The sequence below is a fragment of the Ambystoma mexicanum genome, chromosome 1p, assembly GCF_040938575.1.
Source record: "Ambystoma mexicanum isolate Mex_15411 chromosome 1p, UKY_AmexF1_1, whole genome shotgun sequence".
NCBI lineage: Eukaryota > Metazoa > Chordata > Amphibia > Caudata > Ambystomatidae > Ambystoma > Ambystoma mexicanum.
Window position 1 is genome coordinate 925,137,826 of NC_090921.1, and position 17,176 is coordinate 925,155,001.

Sequence of the window (17,176 nt, forward strand, 5' to 3'; positions counted from 1 at the left end):
TGTGCTACTTGTTTGTGAGCCACTCTTAGCCATATTTCTACACTCATCATGAACACCATTTCATCTTCGTCCTTTTCTTCTGAGAACAGCTCTTCATCTGACACCTGGGTCAGCCTACATCCTTCTGCTAGTGCTATCACCGCCCTCCATGCTCTCCCTTCTTTATCTTGGGCGTGCACAGCAACATAATCAGCTGTTGCAATAATGCTCTCAATGTCCATTACAAACACCTTCCCTTCCAGTTCATTAACTGGTGTTTCTGGTCGGAACAGATAGGCTGCTGGCCTCCTCCATATTTTCCCTTCTATCCCTGGCATCCATGCAAATGCCATGTCTGTGCCATACTGGAATAGCTCGCCATCTACTGGCTCCGCCCTAATCGCTGTCTGTCCACAGTATGCTTGCAAAATCTGTCGTGCTGCGAGCATGTTAATCCCTGGAGTAGAGCAAATTATGCCATCCTCTGTAAAGGAGATCGTCATATTCAACCTGTTCATTATGTCTCTCCCCAGTATATTTACTGGTGAGGCACTATAATACAAAAGTGGGACTGACAGATCATAATCTCCAATAGATAATGGAACGTTATCAGTAAATGGAACCAACCCCTTAGCCCCAGAAAATCCTTGGGTGTTCATGGCTTCACCTGACATTTTAAATTTACCTTCCCTTATGCAAGACCGGGTTGCCCCGGTGTCAACAAGAAATGATAATTTTTTGTCACCTATCGTTACCTCTATGCGTGGTTCCTCCGCACTATTAGGTGTTACTGACAGGATGGGACACACCAAGGCCGTCTGTGGGCTGGCCTATTGGGGGTACAATGATTGGCCATTCCCTGTGTAAGGGTTGTGTCCCAACACCGTCACCCTACCCAATTGCGTTTGTTGAGTTTGGGGTGGTGGTTGTATTAACGCTACTTGTTGTTGTGGCGGTGGCAGTTGCTGTGTTATTTGTTGTTGTGGCAGTGAATAGGTTTGTGGCTGTTGTGTTGTTTGTTGTTGTGGGTCACTCCCTTTTTGTGACATCTGCTGTTGTTGTATGCCCTGCTGTTCTTGTGAGGTCCTAGGTTGTGCTTGTTCATTCCATGCTGGTGTTCCTGGCCTGACCCTACATGTACGTGACATGTGTCCTAATAGTCCGCAGCTCCAACACACGGGTGGTTCCCTGCTTTGCCATGGGAAGCTCCCTGTGTTGTCCTGGTATACGGGTTGCCCTGTGGGGTAGTAATTTCTAAGTCCCCCAGCCTGTTGTTGGGTATTATATCCGTATCCTCTCCCCCTCATAAACCCTCCTCTCCCTCTGTTATAACCATAATACCCAGTTCCTTGCATGGGGTACCCTCCTCCCATGTTTGGTGCGTGTAATTGCAGAGGCGGCACTTGCTGTATTACACCTTGTGGAGGCGCTATTTGGGCGGGATCTTGTGCAGCCACTACTTGCGTTGGGCTTTGGGCCATTGGTGTGGGCGTAGTTATTAGTGCCCCTTCCATTGTGTATTTAGTAAGTTTTTTCTGTACTAGTTTGGCCTCTTCTGTTTTCCTATCCTCTTCCTTGTGTTTCATTTTTCCTTGCCATGTCCTGCAGTGATGTACTATAGTCAGTTGTATTTCTGGCCATGGTTTTGCTTCCATCCCCACTACTTTCTTTAGTTGTTTCTGAACCCCTTCTGGGAGCCCTTGTACTAGTATATGATAAAATATGGCTGGTGTTTTGTCCCATTGTTCTCTAGTTTCCATGCGCCACTTCTCTTGAATATCCTGGATATAATCAACAGGGTCCTCATTTTCACCCATCTTACGGGAAGTAATGGCTCCTATGTCTGATGTGTCTGGGTACTGCACTCTCAGTGCCTGCCATAGCGCATGTCTACAGTTTGCAAATGGTGCCCCATCATGCGATGTGTTCGTTATTGTTACCCCATGGAATCCCGCTCTTTTCCAAATGTCATCCGCTCTATCCCCTAATATTGATATTAACAGGCCCTTCACATCTCCTACTGCTAGTTTCTGTCCTGCGGTGTGTTTTTCCATTTCATATATCCACTTACCCGCACCTCCGCTTAGTGATGGGAGCCTACATTTTATATTTTCTTTATCCGTATGTTTCCAAGGTAAATACTGTGGTCTAACCCCTCCTCTCTCCAACAGTGGCATTAAATTCTGTCTTGTGTCACCCTTTACGCTCCATAATATTGAGTCTTCACACCCCTCCTCTTCCCCCGTTTCCTTTACTACTTCAAATTCTTCCTTACTACCTCTGCTCCTACCTCCCTCTTCTTCCTTTCCCCTTTTTTCGTCCTTTCCTGTGTTCAATATGGGTATGTCTATTTGTCTGTCTTGCCTGCGACTAGGGAGGTCCCTAAGCCGACATGCATAAGGTGTAAGTTCGTTCATGAAGGGCGCGAGCTTTATTCTGTGCAGTGAGCGTGCGGTGGTTGAACATGTATGGTGTGACGTGGGAGGGCGTGATGGAGATGTTGGTGGCGTGGTTTCATGGGTTTGTGTTTCCCCTATTCTTTTCACTCCCTCCTTACTTCTCTCCAGCTCCTCCCATCTTCTACTCATCCAGGGCGAATCTATGTTTGTTCTAGTGAGGTATAGCTTATCTAAGCTTTCCCTTTCACTCTTTCTTCCATCCTTCTCCACTCCTTCTTCCTCCTCACTGCAAAAGTCATTCATAAATGGCACCCCCCACTCTGCCTTTTTTCCTTTTATTGTTACTGTTTTTAAGTCTATTAAGTCTCTTTCTCCCCTTTCGTTGTTACCAACTGTTCCCCCTAGTACTGATGTTGTTGCTACCTCTCTACTTTTATATACATCTCCCCATCTTTCACTCTCCCTACTCCTCCCTTCTCTTCCCCCTTCACTTCTCTCCTCCATTTCCCTACTATTTTCCTCCTTTTTTCTTTTCAATTCCTCCATTACTTCGTTGCTCATCTGTTCCAATATTCTTTCATCCTCTTTCTTCCTTTCCCATTTCACCCTTTCTCTTTCTACTATACTCTCTATTACCTTCCCCTCTTCATATTTCTTAGCTGTCTCTAATAGTACCCTCCTCCTCCATATTTCCATTTCCTTTTCCTTTTCTTCTTCTTCCTTCTTCTTCTCCCACAGCACTACTCTTGATACCCTATCTGCTGCTGCTTTTACCCTTTCAGCTTCTCTCTTTTGCTCCTCATTTCGTTCCCTTAATTTTTCCAATTCGTTCTTACCTTCTTTCCTTTTCCTCACTCTCTCTCTTTCCTCCCTCTCAAGTTGTTTGATCAATTCATTCTGCTCATCCCTTAGTTTTGCTAATTTTTCCTCCAAAATCTCTTCCTTCTGCCATAGTAGCTCCTCTCCCCTCATTTCACTCTCTCTGGCACTATCCTCGTCTGTTCTCCTTACCGCCTCCCTTTCTTCTCCAGTTAGTGAGCCTCGTAATTTCAATAATATCTGTGCAGCTACCCACTCATCGTTTCCTATCTCTACAGTCTGCTCTTCTCCAATCCTTTCTTCCCCCATTGGTATCTTCCTATGAGCCACATATGGTGGAGGGCTGTATGCCAGGTTCGAGTATCCTTCAGCCGCCCTGAACTGTCCTTCTATTTCTCCTAATTCTCTTAAAGGGTACAACCCTCCTCCCTCTGTTTTCACTCCCGGTGTTATGGGTGTCTCATTATTCCGTTCCTTTTTTATGTCGTTTGATTTATCAATCTTTTCTCCTCCCTGTCCTCCGTTCCCCGTATTCTTTGTGCTTTCGCACCCCTTTTCCCCATCCGTTCCTTCTTTCTTAATCTCCTTTTCTTCCGGTGTTTCCCCCATAGTGAACATTCCATTTGGTCCTGGTCGGGACCCCTGGAACATCCTCCATAAGTTAAACACCTCCACATGGTTTGCCAACTTCTTCCCCTTGTATGTATTGTGCAGATGGTTTAGTAGTGAATGTTGGGCATATGGATCGAAACTACCATTAGGCGGCCATGGTGTTAACATTTTGTTGTCCGTCCCCTGGGTCCACTCTATGCTGTACTTAATTAATTTCTCCCTATGTGGTGGCAGTGTGGTGCATATGTGTTGTAATGGGGTAGTGAGGGTGTTCCCCCACCCTCCCGACCCTCTCCCGTATGACATAGTGGCCCTCCCCTTGTTACCCTTCTCTTTACCAGCAGTTTACAATATACAACCTCGTATTGCTTACCTTGCCCCGCAAGTGTGGGGACTTACGACAATCCCTTGACAGATTATGCAATAATAATAAATATGATGTTATATTATATTCCTTCCCCTACGGCCCCCTGCGGCCGAAGCGCACGCAGCCCCCTGCGGCTGCGTACCCCTTACGACGATCTTATACAGTCGTCCTGTTTCTCCGTTCTCCTCCCCCTTTTACACTTGCCGTGGCCGGCGTTCTCTGTGCGCAGCCACGCCCCTTTCCCCTTCTCCTCTTTCAATCCACTCGTTTATCGTTTATCTCCGTATCCGCTCCTTTATCATTTTTCTCTTCCCCACCACTCTCAACCCAAAGTTTCTTGCGCTCGCGATATCTTATTAAATCCCTACTGGTGACGTCACCGATTTCTTCGAGCTACTGGTATATTCTTGTTATGTTCTTTAAGTTCAAAATACACTTGCAATCTACCCCGCTAACCCTACAGCTGTCTTCCTGTCTCTCCTGGAACAAGGTAATCTCATCAATAATATAACCGGACTGCGCACGCTGCGTCGCCTCGCGTGTGATACGCCCCTCAACAAGAGGGCTTAACCAGCCAATTATCTTCCGTTTTGGGCAACTATGTAACTAGCTACCGCCCACAGGGAAACGTCATCTACCTATCGAGTTTCTTGCTCGAACAATAGGAAACCTCATCTACTCATTGATCAATAAATGTCAAGTCGTAGGAAACCACACACACCCACCCTCACACGTAGTCGCAATTTAGGCCATCAGTGTCTTACGAGCGGCTGCACGTGATGTTTTCGTGCCCCGCCCCCCTCTTTCGCGTAACGTTAGCCGACTGTTCTCGCACTCGTTTCGCTACCATTCATTCCATTGGCAACACTCAGTTAAACCTTCGCCGCACATCTGTACAATACCTCCCTCCTCCCTTATTTACTTCCTCCCCCTCCCTCACAATTTCGCATTGCTTGTTGTGCGTGTCATGCTCACCAAGTTCTCTCGATGCAGGGCCGCTCGACTGCGTGCACCCCTCCAAGCGGCTCGCCACCTCCCCTCGTCTGGACCACGTCTGGACACTCGCCGACCGCGGGCGGGATACTTCTCAACCGGCTCCCGAGGGCCAATATCCGGATTGCGCTGTCCGGTCTTCTCGCAGCTCCGCGATGGTCCTGTAGTCCTCAGAAGGGGGCAACGGCAGAGGGGGCCGCGCCGCCGGGCCTCCTCGCAACGGGAGTGCCTGGAAAAACTAAAAATAAAAGTTGATCTTAAACAGATCTCAGCAGTGCCTCCAACTTGTCGGGGGGAAATTCTGCCGGGGTCGGCCGGGCCGTCCGCAGACCTCCGGGCAGGGAGGCCCCAACTCCTCCCGTATATCCCAGACGAGACAGAGTATGAGACACACACAAGGAGCAAGGTGACTCTGCTGTTTATTTAGACAAAACGGCAGGGATGGGTCAAGGAGCGTACGCGTTCGTCCTGACACACACACAATCGTGGGGCTCGCAGGCCCTTTTTACTGCATTATGACGCGCTACTTGCGTCACTTCAGAAAGTTAACAAAAAACCTATCGCCACTCTTAATTGGTTGCTCGAGTGGTAGGGTTAGTATAGTACACATATAGAGAATGATATTAGTGGACAAGGTGTAGTCAGGTGGTATATCTGGGTTGTCCCTACAATTAGATACATAAGAATTGTTACATGAAGACTCCTGAGGATTGGCTAGTATTACTGACGTCTGAGATAAGAGCCCCATGTTCTGATTGGTGCATCCGTGAGCTTCCCAGCCTGGGACCACCGTTGTTCCCAGCTCTCGGTGTACCTGTGTTTGCAACAATGTTTCAATATGGGTACGTGCAGACAATATGAGGATTTATTCATAGGTGGAAGGCTGACCGCTCCCACTGTAGCAGATGTCCATTGAGCCTTTCAAGTGTATCGGCCTGTGTCTCGTAGTGAGGGACCCAGACGCCTTTTCTCTCCTGGGTTTTGGCATCTCGTCAGGTTCGGCTTGGTCACGTGGGGAGGGACCGTGAAAGAGGCAGAATTCTGCACAATTAATATTGTTTTTTCTACTGCGCGTCCGGTTTAATTTGTCGGCGTGCCTTTATCGTTGAGGCGCGGAGTGCGAGGTTGCAACATCGTGCCTTTGATGATTTGTTCTTGGATGTGGGTTTGCAACATTGCGACCTTGGCTGGTTGCTCCACCGGGTTCTTTCTGCAGGATCAGCAACCTGACTCTTGCTTTGTTAATGTCCACGGGAGCTCTTGTTTGAGGCCTACTCGGGCCTGGTGCTTAAGTAGTCTGTTTGGTGCATAGGTGCTTTTAGGTTATAATAGCATATATTTCCATGACCAGTATCGTGTTTCCATTATACCTCTCATGGTGGTAACGGGTTTCAAGAGAAGCGTGAGCAAGCGTTATAGATGAGTTCATGATGCGTCTTGCGTTTCTGCGTTCTGAAAGCCTATGTAAAAATAATAAAGATGCACGTCCGTGAATATGCCTGTCGCCTACGTCAGAGCACTGAGTATGTTCTTCGTGTAGATTGGTGTGGAAATGTTAAGTGTGTATATTTGTACAGATGTGCTTCCCGTTGTCTAGGTCGTCATGGCATCTCTAACGACGTGTGGTTTTTAGTCTAGCTGATCCGAGCCGCAGGTGTCGGCATGGCCAGTGCGGGCTGCTGGGCAGGCAGGTGGACACATCCGTATGTTCCTGTACCAGGGTACCTGGTCGTCTGGTAAATGGACAAACTCTTCTCGCGGCGGGTGTCTGGGCCGTGACCCTCTAGGCCAAGCGCGAGAGGTGAAGGACGGGAGCCTGGTCTTCCATTCTCCCACTTCAGTGGGATGCAGTTGAATCAGTTTTGGTTTGTATAGCCACTGTGTTCGTGGGAAATACTATATGGTGACAGAACGTTCTTAGCATAGTGGAAAACACATGTGAGAGGAATGCCGAAGATGCCTGAATGGAGCACTATAAATAGCTTTAACAAAACTGTCTTAGCATAGTGGAAAACACCTGTGAGAGGAAAGCAGAAGATTTCTGAATGGAGGACTATAAAGAGCTTTAACAGGATGATGGGCAATTTTAGTCTACCTCACGGGTTCAATGTAGCGCTTAATTTATGCCAGTAGACTGCAGATGGTTTACAGAACCATGCAGCAGGCGGAAAGGAGTGCTGGTCTGTGAGGTCATTTTGGGACAGCCTGGGCCTGTGAACCCTCCGGGGGTAGGACATTCAAGCTCTCCGAACCCTTCCCCTGGCCTGATGCTGCTGTAGTCGGGAATCGGAATACAGGCTGATGGGCTGCATGCAGATGGGCCTGGGGGAAATCTGTTGGGCTGCCTTTAGGGGGAAGGTTGTCAGGATGCTGGGCTACCTGCAGAGTAGCCTTTGGGGGCAGACTAATGGGCTGCCTCTAGAGGAACTGGGGGGCAGGTTTATGCACTTCCTATGCTGTGGCCTGGGGCCAAGCTGATGGGCTGTCTGCAGAGGGACAGACTGAAGCATTCCTTCGGGGAGACTGGGGGCAGACTGATTGGCTGCCTTTGCGGTAGCCTGGAGAGAGGCTGATGGGCAGTCTACAGGTGGCTGGGGGACAGGCTGATGGCCTTCCTGCTGATGCTGCTACTGTTCCATGTGCACTTGTAGCAGCATCCTTAGCTGGATGATGTGTCGAGAAAATGCTCCTTCTCTTCCCATGTTTGTGAAAAAGTGATGCTGGGGGAGGGAGCACCATGTATGTGATGTGCCAACCCCTAATTGCATGTATCTTTTTCAAGTGCGCCCATTTGTGGATTACTGGAGTGCTTACTGAGCGGATTTGACCAATCTGTGTTAAAGGTCATGTTTACAGCTCTAAACTGCACGTGTTATTGATCAGGCGGAAATTTGGAAATTTAAAAATGGATGTTAAATGAAGTGGTGAGGTGTTGCAATATTGCGGATGTTAAAACAGAGATGTAATTGGAAGAATAATCATGGGGCCAGACTACCTAGGTCACAAAAGGGAGTTTGGTCCAGAAACGTTCCTCAACTATCTAAATCCGTTCTACGCTAGATCGCTGTATATTAGCTTTAGACTTGGCTCACTACAGTTAGCCATTTTTACACATTTGTGGGAGCAGAGTGGCTCGCCTATGTGCCCTTTATGTGGTTTTGGTGAAGAGCCATTCGTTCATTGTATGTTTATTTGTCACACACTGAGAAAGGTTGACAGTGCAACATCTTCACAGTTTGCTGATTGGGGCGGGCATTCACACAACCACTGATGCTCTGGAATTATGTCAGGAGAGCAAAAGCCCAAGCTCAGTGACCTGCACTGCTTGTTATGCTCACCGAAAAAACTTCACTGCTTGACAAAAAAAGAATGAAACCGATTGTTGAGTGACATGAACCGATGCGGCTCGAATAGGTCACCACTTGACGTTTCTGATTGTTATTTTGAGAATCTGATGCTGCTGGAATGTTATTTACATTGGTCTCTGGCTCTTTTATATTTCTTGACATTCTGTGTATGGGGCTTTGTGATCATTCCTGGAACGTTTTCCTATGGGATGGCGCAATTATAAAACACTTCCATGAATCAGCTTATCTGGAAATTTTTACAACACGGATAATGTTATTCTTTCTTTGTTGGTTCGGAATGAACGTTTTTCTGAACTTGTTTGTGTGTTTGTTTATTTATTTTTAATGCGCACCAGACCCAGAGGTATCAGGGCACAGCAGTAAAAGCAAATGCAAGGCTTAGGTTACAAGTACTAGATAAAGACAGTTATACAATGACTATGGAGAAATAGCCATACAATCAAAAATAAGCATATATGTAGGTTATGCATACAGGCAAGAATACAACAAATATGTAGGGTATAAAGCAGATGAGATACAGAAACAAATATACAGTCAACATAGGTCAAGAAGTGTTTGATGGAGTATACAGAGGCATTCCCAAGGTAGAGGTAATACAATGGTCACACCTAGAGGGCCGTGGATTTAAGAAAGTTGATATAGTTTTGTCTGAATGTCAAGTAGGGTTGATCTTCTCTAAAGGGGTGTGGTAGGGAGTTCCAAAGTTTGGCTGCTTTCACAGGAAAGCTACTACCACCAACCTTAGTAAGCCTAAATCTAGGAGTAGTAAGACAGTTGGCATTGCCAATTCTCATGGGTTTGGTTGAGGGTCCTCTGTGGAACCGATCCATAATGTAGCTAGGGGCCGCATTGTTTAGTGCTTTCTGGGTGAGTGATGCAGTTTTTAGGTAGATTTTGTTCTGAGTCGAGAGCCAGTTATTTTGTTAAATACTTGCTGAGATATGTAGAGGGCATTGCAGTATTCTAGTCTGGAAAGTATTAGAGCTCTGGCCAGGATCATGCAATTATCATTTGACAAGAATGGTTTGCCAGACGTAATGAACTTACACGTGTAGGCAGTGGCGGAGGACAGTGACTTCACTTGTTTATCGAAGGAGAGGGCATGGTCAAGGTAAAAGCCTAGGGTATTTACCTCTTTGGCCACCTTAATCAGGTTCACCTCAATGTTGAATGAGGAGTATTCGTGGCCTTATTTCTTGAGGTTGGTATGGGTGCCCAAAATGATAATCTCAGTCTTGTCATAATTCAGGCATAGGGCGTGCTTGGCCATCAATGCCTGGATGATGAGATACACTCTATTCACCAGAGCCAAATCCTTGTCGCAATCTTCGGAAAGTTGGAGGAGAATCTGAATATCATCTTCATAGTTAGTGTAGGTGATACCCAGATCATCAAACAGGGGCTTGGTCAATATATTGCATAGTGTGGGAGAGACACAGGAGCCTTGGGGACCCCACACATGATAGGAATAGGGTCCGCCACTGCTAATGGGGAAAAGACCATCATGGTTCTGTCGCTCAGGAATGATTCGATCCATCTAATGGCCTCTATGGAGAAGTGAGCCGCCGAGTCCAGATGGCTACATAAGACCTTGTGGTCCATGAGGTCGAATGTGGCTGAGAGGTCTAACAGTAAGTGGAGGGCAGTCTTGTCTTTGTCTCTTAATTTATCAACTTGAGTTTTCAAGTCGATAAGGGTGGTTTCTGTCCCATTTTGGGGGCAGAAGCCTGATTGTCTTGCTCCCAGGAGTTTATGGAGTTCCAAGTATTTTTGGATCTGAGTATAAGCTACCTTATCTAATATTTTGAGCAGGAAGGGTACTGTCGTAATAGGACGGTAGTTAGTAGGAATTAATGGATCTAGGGTTTGCTTTTTTAGCAATGGGAACACCCAGGATTGCTGCAAGTTAGAGGGGATGCTGTCCGATGCAAATGAAACGTTAATAAGTTTGGAGATAAAAGGGCCAAGATCTCTTGCTGCATCTTTTATAATCTGAGCTGGGCATAGGTCATCTTGGCAGTTGGATGGCTTAAGTGAGAGAATAACCTTTTCTACTTCGAGTATGGAATTTTTGGTGAATTGGAATCTGGCAGGACGGTCATGAGGTGTTTCATTAGTAGAGAGGTCACGCTTGTTCGGTTGAGGTCTCATGTTAAGGGAGGCTTTTTTTTAGCTATTTTGTTCTGGAGAGTGGTTACTTTATTAGAAAGTGCCTATTGAATATCTGTACACCAAGTTTTACGTTTGTTGCAGATATCAGGTGTGGGGATGGGAGATTCTAATTCTTTCAATAGGGTAAATAATTCCTTCATGCTGGAATTGGAGTTAGAGATGCGTTTGTTATATGAATTACCTTTAGATAGGCACATTTCTTTTTTGTGTTGGGAGGACATTTTGGTTAGTTTGGATTTGTTATCCTCTGAAGGGAGTAGTCTCCAGGTGGTTTCACATTTCCTCTTTAGGAGTCATAGATCCCTTAGTTGGGGGATAAACCACTTGTTTAAGTGGGCTTTGGGTTTACTAGTTCTAAGTTAGAGTGGGGCAATTATGTGAAATGTGGGTAGCATGTTTTTTTTATATTCATTGACCAGAGTTCTTAGATCTAGGTTGTCGGCCAATGAGTTAAGGGCAAGGAGAATGGCAGGGATATAACGGTTGTTGGTGTTGGTGTACATGTTAAAGCGGTGGATTTTAATGATGGTGCTGTCACTTCAGGCGGCACACAGTGGATGGTATACTTGTTCAAGGGTGTAACATAGGCAGTAGCTAGCTCAAGGCACAGTGAGCAGTGGGCCAATGCTAGGGTATGCAGTGCGCAGTAGGGCAGCATCAAGTCGTACAGTGAGCAGTTGGTCAGTATCAGGTAATACAATGAGCAGTAGGCCAGTATCAGGTTATACAGTGAGCAGTAGGCCAGTATTAGGTAATACAGTGAGCAGTAGGTTAGTATCAGGTAATACAATGAGCAGTAGGCCGGTATCAGGTAGTACAGTGAGCAGTAGGCCAGTATCAGGTAATACAGTGAGCAGTAGGCCTGTATTAGGTAATGCAGTGAGCAGTAGGCCAGTATCAGGTAATACAGTGAGCAGTAGGCTAATTCAAAAGCATACAGTGAGCAGTAGGCTGGTATCAGGTAATACAGTGAGCAGTAGGCCAGTATCAGGTAATACAGTGAGCAGTAGCCTAATTCAAAAGCATACAGTGAGCAGTAGGCCCTTTTCAGGTAATACAGTGAGCAGTAGGCCGGTATCAGGTAACACAGTGAGCAGGAGGCCAGTATCAGGTGATACAATGAGCAGTAGGCCAGTATCGGGTAATACAGTGAGCAGTAGGCTAATTCAAAAGCATACAGTGAGCAGTAGGCCAGTTTCAGGTAATACAGTGAGCAGTAGGCTGGTATCAGGTAATACAGTGAGCAGTAGGCCGGTATCAGGTGATACAATGAGCGGTAGGCCAGTATCAGTTAATACAATGAACAGTAGGCCGGTATCAGGTGATACAATGAGCAGTAGACCAGTATCAGGTAATACAATGAGCAATAGGTTTGTACAAGGTCCCCAGGTAAACACAGTAATAAATCAGGTAGATGAGGTAGCTCAACGTAGGCATGAGGATAGTACTGCTGTCAGGGCAGTGATAATCCTCTAAAATCGTGGTGAAATGGCAAAGTAGGGGACTAGTAATGGAAAGATTAATATCATGCATTTTTGCAATGAGGATAATAAAAGTGGTTAGTGCATGATAGTCTGGGCTTTCTGGGTAGCACAGAGGCTCCCAATGTTCTTGCGGCAGAGGACGTGTGTTTTTAGAGTGAGCGCACGCAGATGTTTACAGCCAGAGACGCTAGTGGACTGAATAGTTAGTCGGGTAGCGGTATCGGCAGGGAGTAAACGTACCTTGCATGAGTAAATCATAAAAATACGGCGTCCGACGGCGAACAGGCAGCAAACAGGAAGTGTGCCTTTTTCCTTGGTATTCTTCCGCGCAGCCGGCTTCCGCCTACCGGGGAGGGGGATTCCAAATAAGGCACGCTGTTGCCTAGAAACTAAGTCTGGCCTCAGTTTCATCCCGCATCGCGCGGGCCATTTTAGTCAGGCGATGCACGCTTTGGGATATTGAAAGAAGAGAAAACAGCTGATGAAATGGTCGGATCGCTGTTATGCGATTGAGCGGGCCTCCCAAGGGGGGGTCACACATACAGTGTGGGTATGATGAGGGGCTTGCACAACATACCGTTGGGCTGGCAGGACAGGCTGTCCTGGGGCCGGCCTGCTCCTGCAGTCAGTAGAAGAAGGGGCTCCAGCCCTCTCACGAGAGATGCATGGCATTACGCCGAATAAAATATTACTGACTGAAAATAACGGCGTTCACCGGTCACGTCTGATTTACACCTCTCCGCCCCCCCCCAATTTAAAATGAAAATGTTAATCATTTGTTCTAAATTAAGCCATTCTTAATATTTTACCAAATGTTTTGGATTGCACACCTTTTATCCTCTTCCTGCAGGCAGACAATGCAGACACATCCAACCGAAACATGCTCTTTAATGTTTGTCATATTCTAGGGGTCCTCTTTTCATAATGCATGCTATGAATATGTGCATTTCAATACATTTGTAATGGGTATTACACACATAGACGGTGAGATGTATGTGTATACATTTGTTGGGCAAATAAAAATACCTAAATTAGCCAAACATTGCTTAAAATGCAGCTCTGAAGCTACTTTATTGTATGTGCTAATTTTAAACGTTCGTAACTCGGTTTTACCCATTATTATGCATTGCCTATTTGTTTTCGATCAGGAAAAAAGGGTACGGAGGCAAGCATGTTTGACTTTTTCTATGTAAATTCCATTCAAATCTTAACAGGTCTTGAATCACAGAGTGTTTTCTGATGGGATTGCGCCATTATACTGGGAATCAGGCCCAAAGTTGCTACTACTATTCACTTCTAATATATACATGTGTGTGAACATTCGCGCACATGGTCACACACACATACACACACACATCACACAACAACAGTGAACGTGAGTAATAACAGAGCCATCATAAGCACTTTTGTGGCCCTGGGCACAAACATCTTTGGGGCCCCCCTCCACCAAACCAAAGGAATAAAGTGATCAGAAAGATCTGCCCCTATCCCCCCTGCTGCAATCACAACCCATAGGTTGATATACTGCCTCACAGCATTAAGAATAAGGATGTTTACTCCCTTTTAGTCCCCTTACACTCTTCATTTTTGCACTAATCAGAATAATAAACAAGCACCATTATCAGTTTATGCAGAGGTTACTTCTATTCTAGCATAGATTCAGGAGACTTTTTATCAATAGAATCCAGGAAGATACGCAGTCAACATAGTAGTAATGACTGTATGTAAAAGCTACATGTAACCCAGAATAGACAGAGCATTCACATTTTCTGTCTCACAGAATGCATAAATGCTCAAGCATGGATAGAGACCAAATGGTAGAAAGGAGAAAGCTACACATACCATGGCATGGATAGTGGATGTAGATTAGAAGCTACCAGGAAGGTGTCTGTATCCAGATAGACTAAGATTATAAATGGGACATTCTTTTCAAACAGTGTTGCCATTAGAGAACAAAATAATACAGTGCTTCTTGTGTGCAATACATCAATGCTCACTATTATAGTGGAAGCAACACTATAGCCAGTGAAACCATGAGTGAGGCTGTTTTGAAGATCATACCCTGAAAAGGAAATCTTTCGGAAGGGATGACAATTTTGAAAGGTTTAGGGACTGGCAATTTCGAGAGGCTAGGCAATACAAGATTAAATTAGATGCCCAGCATTACACACACTGGGCCTCATTATGAGTTTCGAGGTAGCCATGGTGCTATTAGCGCCATGGCTGCCTCCAAACTTGTGTCGGGGTCCGGGTTCCTTGAATGGGGATTTACCGGGTCATTCCAACCTTGGAGGACCCGGTAAGTCCCCATTTAAAATACCCTTTCCCATTCGAGCCCCTATAGGGTTCAATGGGAATTTGGGGGGAGCTAATAACGGGCCTGTTAATAATGGGCCTGTTATTAGCTCCCCGGTCCCTTAGTGGCTCCCGCTAAGGGTGGCTGGTAAACCCAGCTGTCCTTAGCGGGACCCGCTAAGGGACCTCATAATGCGGCGGTAAAGGGTTAACAGCACCGGCATCCTTACCGGCGCTGTTAACCCCTTACCGCCGCACTCGTAATTACCCCCACTGTCTAAGATGTGAATCTCGAATGTATGCCAACTCTGCAATTTCTGTATTTGAACACTTTCATTAACAGTTCTTACCATGAACTAAAATAATCGCATTTTATAAAACTGACTTGGAAAGTACACCAATCACATTACCAAACAGGACCATTTTTAGAAAGAAAATATTATTGAAGGGTGGAACACAGAATGATTCTAGTTTCATTCTCTCCAAAATCAAGAGAAGTTTATAAGTACAAGCATACCAATCAGTGTGATTTAACAGATTGAATCTTGGCTGGTCTTTTGTATTTTAAAGCTTTACATTGTTCCAAAACACTGACTTGTGAAATTGTCATTTATAAACGTGCAGAAAAACCTTTGACTTTTCGAAAGATGCAAAGCGTTTATTTGTGTCAAACAAGCAGACTTTAAAATATGCTTGCCCGAGTCCTGCACCACCTTGTCCGCTCCCTTCTGTCTACCACGCTTCCACTCAAATGGCCTACATAAGAAGAAAGATCAGGTAATGGGCTAAACAATGCCACCAACATGCAAGGCAGCAAACTTCACAAAAGACAGTACAGTAATGTACGAGATATTAGATGATTTGATCAGGATCACTGATCCGCTGGCAAAGCCAGGATACAAGCATGAATGCTTTGGTTCCAAATTTGGATACTTCTTCATCTCTTGGACTAACAGTTTATGCTCATCATTGCCCGTGATTGCCTAGCTTTTACAACACACCATCTGAACAAACCAATTTCTAGACCATAAGGATGACATGTTCGTTTTATGGCAACCCCTATCTGGTGCAGGTGCATCGCTGATAATAGCACCTGTTGTACTGCAAGACTAAGTACATACGCAGGCAGGTTTAATAAACTTCGGACATAGGAAAGGCTCAGCCAGCCTTACAGGAATGTGCAATTTGAATCTTGCATAGGAACACATCTCTGCATTGATTGCTTAACACACTGAGCTACCTTCTGAACCGTTGTGGCACTCAATTTGCTAATTCGTATTTCAAATTTGGCTATTGCACATGATCAACATAATTCCCACAGGAAGGAAAGAATGCTACAGGAGTACTGCCACAAGGAGCACACAAACTATATATACCACAGTGAACAAAGAAAGCATTACCTGATGAATTCATCGAGGAAGAATGCACTTGCCAAAACAGACAGGCAATAGGTTTAGCGCCTCAGTACCATGACATGAAATATCCTGTTGTGTGCTATTTAAGTCTGGTGAACAAAGGAATCTTACTTCTTTAGATCAAGCCGCCTTGTGGGGCTCTGTCCAAGCTGTGGGCCATGTGTAAGTGCCTCTTTTGCCCTCATATAAAAAAACGTCTCTGAGTAATAAGGTCGTAAATAGGGACTTTCTACTGTTAGATAATTGTGCCGTGTACGATGCAAAGCACGTAAAGAATCTACTCCTTTTGTAAAAGTGTGTCTATTTAGAAATCTTTTATTCTTTGATCTCCTAGGAGGGTGATATTACGTTTACCAGTGTATGTATGTTTTCTGGTAATTGCCTGTTTTGTGAAATCTCTTTACAATTTCCAAAAGTGCACTGATTTGTGAAGGCAGCAAACACCGCGATAAAGATTTACTGTGTATCTTTTCTGAATGGATGTTGTTCTATGGCTATTCAAGCAGGAGCAGCTTTACAAACTCGATGATTCATGTGCAAGTGGTCGCAAATACGCCAGCACAGGGCCGTTAATCTTATCCATCTGCTAAACTGTGCTTCTGATCAAGGGGTTAGAAGGCGTCCAGAGTAGGGATCAATTAAAGCTAGTCACTGGAAATTCCTCATCATCATTAATCAATGAAGATGAATAGTGTTTGGCTGTGTAATAATTTACTGATTGACGTTTCTTTGCTTGTTTTTTACATTATGCCGCCTGTTTAGTTTAATTGAAAGAGCAAGGCTGTATTTTATATATTTATTTATTTCATTTGTAAAGCGCGCAAACAGCCCGGAGGCATCGAGGCGCTGTTACAGGTGCATGTTATTAACATTAGGTGTAATATACAATACTTAAGGGTAACAGGAGCAAGGCACAGGTGAGGTTACATGTTAGAAGAAGAGCTGTGTTTTTAGCGCTTTTAGATTACCCAATAAGAGTTGTCTGCTCTGAGCAGGGGGTGAGGGGGAGTGGAAGGCTCAGGGGAATGGAGTTCCAGAGTTTGTCTGCTAAGGAGGGGTAGCTGGAGCCGACGGCTTTAGTTCGTTTCACTTTTGGTAGGAATACATTGGTCAGTGTATGGTGTCCTTGTAGAGTGGGCTTTACCTACTGTAACCGGGACTAATGTCTGGCAGAGGGACTTCCCAGGACCACCCCCCCTTGTTTTTTGCTTATTTTAATGTCTGCCAGACCTCTTGCACTAGTAAGCAGAGTAACCTAAGTGTCAAATAACAG